Below are 6,965 nucleotides of genomic sequence, written 5' to 3'. Positions count from 1 at the left end.
GGGCTACAGGAAGGCTGGGGAGAGCCTGTTTACAAAGGCCTGTAGTGACAGGACGAGGGGCAATGGCTTCAAGCTGGAGGGGAACAGATTTAGACTGGAGATGAGGAGAGGGTTCTTCACTGGGAGGGTGGTGGAGCACTGGAACAGGTTGCCCAGGGAGGTGGTTGAGGCCCCTTCCCTGGAGATATTCAAGGAGAGGCTCGACGAGGCCCTGGGCAACCTGGTCTAGTTGGGGGTGTCCCTGCTGACTGCGGGGGGTCGGACTACATGGCCTTTGGAGGTCCCTTCCGGCCTGGGCAATTCTATGACTCTATGATTCTATTTGATAAACATCTGTCTACAGTAGAAGTGGACACAATTATGTGTTGTTGAAATGTTCTTATGTCATGCCTTCCTTATACAGCAACCCAACGTGTCCAGACATCCCCAGTTGTGTGCAACAAGCAGAGCACTAGCATTTAGGGAGATGTGTGTAATAAGCACCATGGTGGATGAAAGGAAAGAAGTTACCATTCTTATGAACAACCATAAACCAAATCAAGCTCTTCAGCATACTCCGAGGTGAAACATAAACCAGCTGAAGGGATTCAAACTCTCCAGCCTTCTGTAACCAACGTTGTTCTGGAGCTGTCCCAGGAAAGTCGTTCCCTTTAAGGGCCCTGCTTCATCTAAGCAGCAAAGTTAACAGAAGCAGGGCCGTTAAATAAACGACTTTCCTGGGACAGCTCCAGAACAATCTCAACTGCAAACAAGCACACATTTTTCTAGGGCTGCTACCTGTGTGGCATCTGACTCCCCCCTGTTGTGTTCTTACTGCTTTGCTGTAGGGGAGGACACCTCAAAAGGGAATTTCTTCCAGGTTACATCACACCTAGAGAGATACATCCAGAGCTTTTGTAAAGCAAACCGATATTTTCACAAGGTCGCCATGGAAGACTGAAGTCTTATTTGGCATCACAAAAGTGACATAAGATAACAGGCAGATTTTAATCTTTTGTTTTAAAACCCAGGAAAGAATCTTATCTGAAGGCAAATAGATGCGGCTGCAACACGAAAGAGAGGGATTGTCAAGGTGTTGACTAGGACTGGCACCACTCCTCTCAGCAGTGCACTAGAGATACAGCTAAACACCTTACTTTTCATGAGAAAAGCCAGAGGCTTATTCTTTGTAAGAGTGTGCTCAGTCACCTTGTAATCCTTTATCCTAAGGCAAAAAAAACCCCAAAACACTTGAAGAGAAAGCTTTGCGTACCAGGATGTACACACTTCAGTAACAACCTCTGGTTCTCTCTTACTCGTTAACAAAACTGTATTAACGACTAACAGTTCCTTCCTTCAATATTTTAGAACACTGCTTTGTTTGAAAGGTAAATATTTCTCTCTGGACCTCGAACAGCCACGTTCAGCCTGGGATTGGTGACACTCAGCTGTACAGCCAGCTCTTCCTGTCATCACCTGGCCCTGGAACCACCCGTCCTCACTCTCCAACAGAGCTCATTGGTGCTTCTTGGGACTCTCCTGGTCATCGACGTCCGGGTACTCGGTGAGATCCAAGGTCAGCACTCGGCTGAACATGATGTCGTCGTGCTGAGAAGGGGAAGGAGTGTCCAATTGAAAACATTTTGTTACTTGAAATGAGCATTTCATAAATGACTGTGAGATACAACAATGAGCTTGAGTTACCAAAACCATCTTTTCATCAAGCCAGCGACTGGACTCATTTCTGAACCCAAAATGGTTCAAATCCAGTAACACAATTATGTACATGATTCACTTTAGTGCACTTAGAGTGTAAATCAGTGCCTCAACAAAAACCAGTGTGCATTATTCAACAAGATTTGGTAATAATTAGCTGTTACCTCTGGACACACTCCAATCAATGCGTCTGCTTTGCAATAAAACTCTTTCTTTAGAGAAATAACTATCATTTGAATCTTCTCATGTGCCTGGTCTCTAATGAAACTCGATACCTTGGGAAAGAAGCCAAACATTTCAGTAAGTTCCTTCTGGCAGCCTTAAACCCTGCCATAGTTAGGGAAGGATGAAGAAAGAACTGGACTCTCTTAGCTGCAGAATTCAATTAATAAGCAGGATAAAATGAGAAATAAAATGGTCTTTAGAAACTTGGCGTGTTCTTAAGAGAACCCCTCGGATTTGCTGCTTTTAGAAAATGCCCAAGAAAATACTCATTCACTCCAATGAAGAACGTTTCTATAAAAAGGCCAGTACCAATGACAAATATGAATTTAAACCTAGCCCTAGTCTAACATCTCATACCACCATTATTTCAGTCCTAAGCCCAATATATTTTAAAACAGGTGAAGACAGTGTAACCAATCTCTTTATCCCAACAACTTGTAATGAGCAGCAGCCACCCTTCTACAAAAGTTATCATTATAGTGTTGATAAAAGGATAAGGTGAAAGGGACCAACTTACTTTATCAATGTTTGTGTTATCCAAGGCAGCATCTACCTCATCTAAAATGAAAAAAGGTGCTGGCCGAAAACTGTAGGAAACAAGACAGTATTTGCACTTAGATGCAAAAATCATGGAATAGAATCATAGAATCATCTAGGTTGGAAGGGACCTTAAAGATCATCTAGTCCAACCATCAAGGTAACAAAACAAGGTAAACAAAAAAAGAAAGAAGCAATAAAAAAAATCATTAAACCGTATTTGGTCAGACTGACAGGCCTGGAGTTCCCCGGACCATCCTTCCCACCCTTCTTGTGGATGGGGGTCACATTTGCCAGACACCAGTCGGCTGGGACCTCCCCAGTTTGCCAGGACTGCTGGTCAATGATGGAGAGTGGCTCCTCAAGCACTTCCACCAGCTCCCTCAGTGCCCTCGGGTGGATCCCACCTGGGCCCATAGACTTGTTTGTGTCTGGTGCTGGAGCAGGTCCCTCACCACCTCCCTTTGGATGACAGGGGCTTCATTCTGCTCCCTGCCCTTATCTGCTGGCTCAGGGGTCTGGGTACTCGAAGCGACCTAAAGTTTGTATTACTTTAAGATATCCAACACTTGAGAGGCCTAGGTCAACTAGGACACACTTATCAGAAGACAACTATACATTTATCAGGAATCAGAGCAAGACCCAACACTAGGAAGATAAGAAGATAATGTTATTCTATATCGTTTATGGGATGGCTCTCATGAAATAATCTCATTCACATTACTTTTGGGAACCACATACTCAATTAGAAACACTTCTTAACTAATGCAGACTATAAATGCAAATTACCATGTCTCTAATGAATCTTTCACAAGCAAACAGAATGAGAGAAATCCAAACATCTGATCACTAAACTGCTCTCAATATTGTCACATTAATCATTTTCCCAGGAGTACAATTAGTAATTACCTGTTAAGAGTTAACATCTTCCTTCTCAACTCTTCAACTTCATTTTGGGCTTTTATAACCTCAGACTTACGAGCGCTTAATCCATCCTTAAGATGTTGCTGCTCCTCCACAATTTCATTCACTTTGTTTCGAAGCTTTTCCTCATCCTGCATAGAAACATGTACATTTTTAACTGTTCACCAAAAATCTTGATAGGGAACCTTTACTATACAGAAAGAAAGAGTTCATGTTTAAAGCTGTTACGTTGCAGTCAGATGTGCTTACAGCACCGAGTTGGAAAGGCACCAGGAAAACAGCCTGTCTCTTACACAGGAAGAAGGATCCCATCTGCTGTACACCTATAACAGATTTAGCAACACCTAAGGTAACTTGAAACCCTTTAAAAAGTATTGTTCATTAAAGATAAATTGTGAGGTAATCCCCAGAGAAGGAAGAATCTGCTGGAGGTTCTCTAGACCAGACCATTGCTAGCAATGAGGTGCTGGAACACAGTAAGCCTAACGAGACATGGATGAAGACGTGGTCCTTCAGAGACTGATGTTCTGGCAGCTTCATCAACCTGACCCGTGGTGCAGCATCAGGACAAGGCACCTTCAGGACACACTGATCCTTCGCCAGGAAAAAAATACCTGAAGTTGCTCAAAGTCTTATTTTCAAAGAATGATGCACACAGGCATGAAGGCAGGCATCTTCTGGTGCATGAGTGAGTAAAGGGTTTTTCCTCAGCATTAGAAATACATGTCTTCTAATGTTAAAAATACAGATTTCAAATCATGCCTGTGGGACTTTTTGCCCACTGTGGGGCAGTTTTACATTTTGCTGTTGTTTTATATCCAGAGCAGTATTACACATCTTTTCTCCTTCACTTTCCAGTGCACCACAAGCACAGTTTATTTAACATGTAACATGAACACGGCAGAAATTACTTACAAATAAAGAACACTATGAAGGAGGAATCTGTATTACTTCCACTAAAAATCTAAATTAGTTTTTACACAATTATTTTAAGCCTATTACTGGCTGTGAAGCACCTTAAAGATGCACAGCACCAGAGCTGTTCACTGTTACTCATAAAATCTTCTAAAGCATCTCAGCCACAGGAGATGTTGTTTCTGCACTCATATGCTGCATTTCCATATCAGCAAGCCAAACACAATACAGCAGTGCATATACAGTAATCCCCAAGGTAATTTTTAGTAAGCTTATTTTTAATAAGTACCCTAATATTATTCCAAGCTTGAAATGACAATATGCAACTGCATGTTTTTTTTTAAATTCACAAAGTCAACACTGATTAAGCCCTAGAAGAATTACTCAACAGAATCAACTAAGTTTGTTCCAAACTGTCATTTGGTGCATTCTTTCCTCTCACCCTACAGACGTGTGGATGGATCACAGTTACCTTCTGCAGCCCAGTGATCTCAGCTTCTTCCTTACGAACCGTCTCCCTCAACTTGCTGACGGCGTTTGTTAATTTCTGGAGATGCTCACGATTATATTCCAGCTGAATGTTTAATCGTGTCTTCTGATTTTCAAACTCCAGCCTAGTCAAAGGGCAGCATTTCAAAATAACACTTACAAAGGAGGGCAGTAACTGTAGTTTTACGTTCTTAAAAGATGCATTTTCACTTTGACTCTTTAGAGAGCATTTTTGTATCTTCTACTTGAACACAAAAATTTGCATACAGTTGGATCATGGACACCACCACACCACATCCTGCAGACACACTGGGAGTTACAGAAATACAGGGATAATAGTTCAAAAAATACAATGTAAAAGTACACTATGGCCAAACTCTCTACGGAAGGAACACCAGAAGTTCAAGCATCTCAGTAGGAATGATCCACCTGCCCATGAAGCAGATAGGAGTTGGGCAAGAGCCAATGCTGGTGCTGTGTGTGGACCCAGTGCTCCCTGCTCAGCCTCCTGCTCAGCGGGCACGGATGGTTATTGAACTATTAGAGCCAACCTGGCTCCATTGGGACAGGGTACTTAAGAAGCTTGAGACCAGAGCTTTTTAAGCCATATTTCAGCCTTGCTTATCACCTCTTAATTGAGAGACCTGTATTTGTTTGTAGGAGTCCAAGGGCAGAAACCTCTTCACAGGCTGCTGTGAGAAAGGACTGCAGTCAAACCAAGCAGCTGTGCACAGAAAGGTCTCCTCTCTGTTACTGTCTGATCTGAGCCTCGAGCTCCCCACACCATTTACTGCTGCTCCTGCATCTGTTGTTCAGGCCAAAGGGCTGGGACAAGGCCAGCTCCAGGCTCTTCAGACCTGGGGAAGGTGGCACCACACACAGGTTGATGGGACCACTGATGGTGAGTCAGGGCACAAGCAAGGCCAGGGCTGGACGCGCAGCGTAAGGCCATGCCAAAAGCTCCTCTTTGCATTGTTCCCTTTCCCACTCCTTGCACTTCAGTTCTTGCAAACATCAATAAATCATCAAATCCCATCAGCCAGCAGCTGCTTTAACTGCACCTGACTGCACCGCACCACCACCTCACTGCAGCCCTGCCAAAAACACACATCTGGGCCAGCTTCAGAAAACTGGTCAGAGTCTCTTGGCCGCTGAAGAAATAGGGGAAAAAACCCCACAGGCCATGACACCAGTCACACAGAAAAGGCCTCTTTGCTATAAATAACGTCAGGAAACACACAAACTCTCATCTGCCTGCAAATGCCTGTGGCACAAGGAGACAGTTCACTTTGACGTTCTCCTTCTTTATGATGTGAGTTTGTGTCCCTGGGACGTGGGCCTGGCTGAGGGGAACACCGGCTGCGGCTGCCCAGGAGAAAATTGAGACACTGCCTTCCAGAACAGGATGGTCCTGCACCAAATTGCTGCATCTTACACTCAGCTTGCTTTTAAGATTTTTGATACGTGAGGAAGCCTCCGTGTGTCATCCTTGAGTTGTGATAGCGCCAGTCGGATATTTATTCTGTCACATTTCTTAGTCCCTCTTTAGGGGAAGGAATAGAAGAATCACAGAACCACAGAATCTTCTAGGTTGGAAGGGACCTTAAAGATCATCTTGTCCAACCGTCAACCTCACTGACAAAAATAGACACCCACACAACAAACAAAAAGCATCATCACTAAACCATACCTCCCAGCACTACATCAACCCGTCTTTTGAACACCTCCAGGGATGGGGCCTCAACCCCCTCCCTGGGCAGCCCATTCCAATGCCTGAGAACCCTTTCAGGGAAAAAATTTTTCTTAATATCCAGCCTGAACCTCCCCTGGTGCAACTTGAGGCCATTTCCTCTTGTCCTGTCGCCTGTGACTTGGGAGAAGAGACCGACCCCCATCTCTCTACACCCTCCTTTCAGGGAGTTGGAGAGAGCAAGAAGGTCTCCCCTCAGCCTCCTCTTCTCCAGGCTGAACACCCCCAGCTCCCTCAGCCTCTCCTCATAAGACTTATTCTCCAGACCCAAGGGTAACCATATACAGAATTTCAAACTTATTTGCTCACACCAAGTGCCATCATTTAAAAGACTTAACTGTGCACTTTGCGCTACATCACAAATAGACTGAAAAAATACATTTACATATATAATAAGGTAGTTCACGTTCCAATGAAACACCTAAAGATT

Source organism: Calidris pugnax, unplaced genomic scaffold (assembly GCF_001431845.1).
Source record: "Calidris pugnax isolate Ruff unplaced genomic scaffold, ASM143184v1 scaffold47, whole genome shotgun sequence".
Lineage (NCBI taxonomy): Eukaryota > Metazoa > Chordata > Aves > Charadriiformes > Scolopacidae > Calidris > Calidris pugnax.
The sequence above is the reverse complement of the archived record's forward strand: the minus strand, read 5'-3'. Positions refer to the sequence as shown.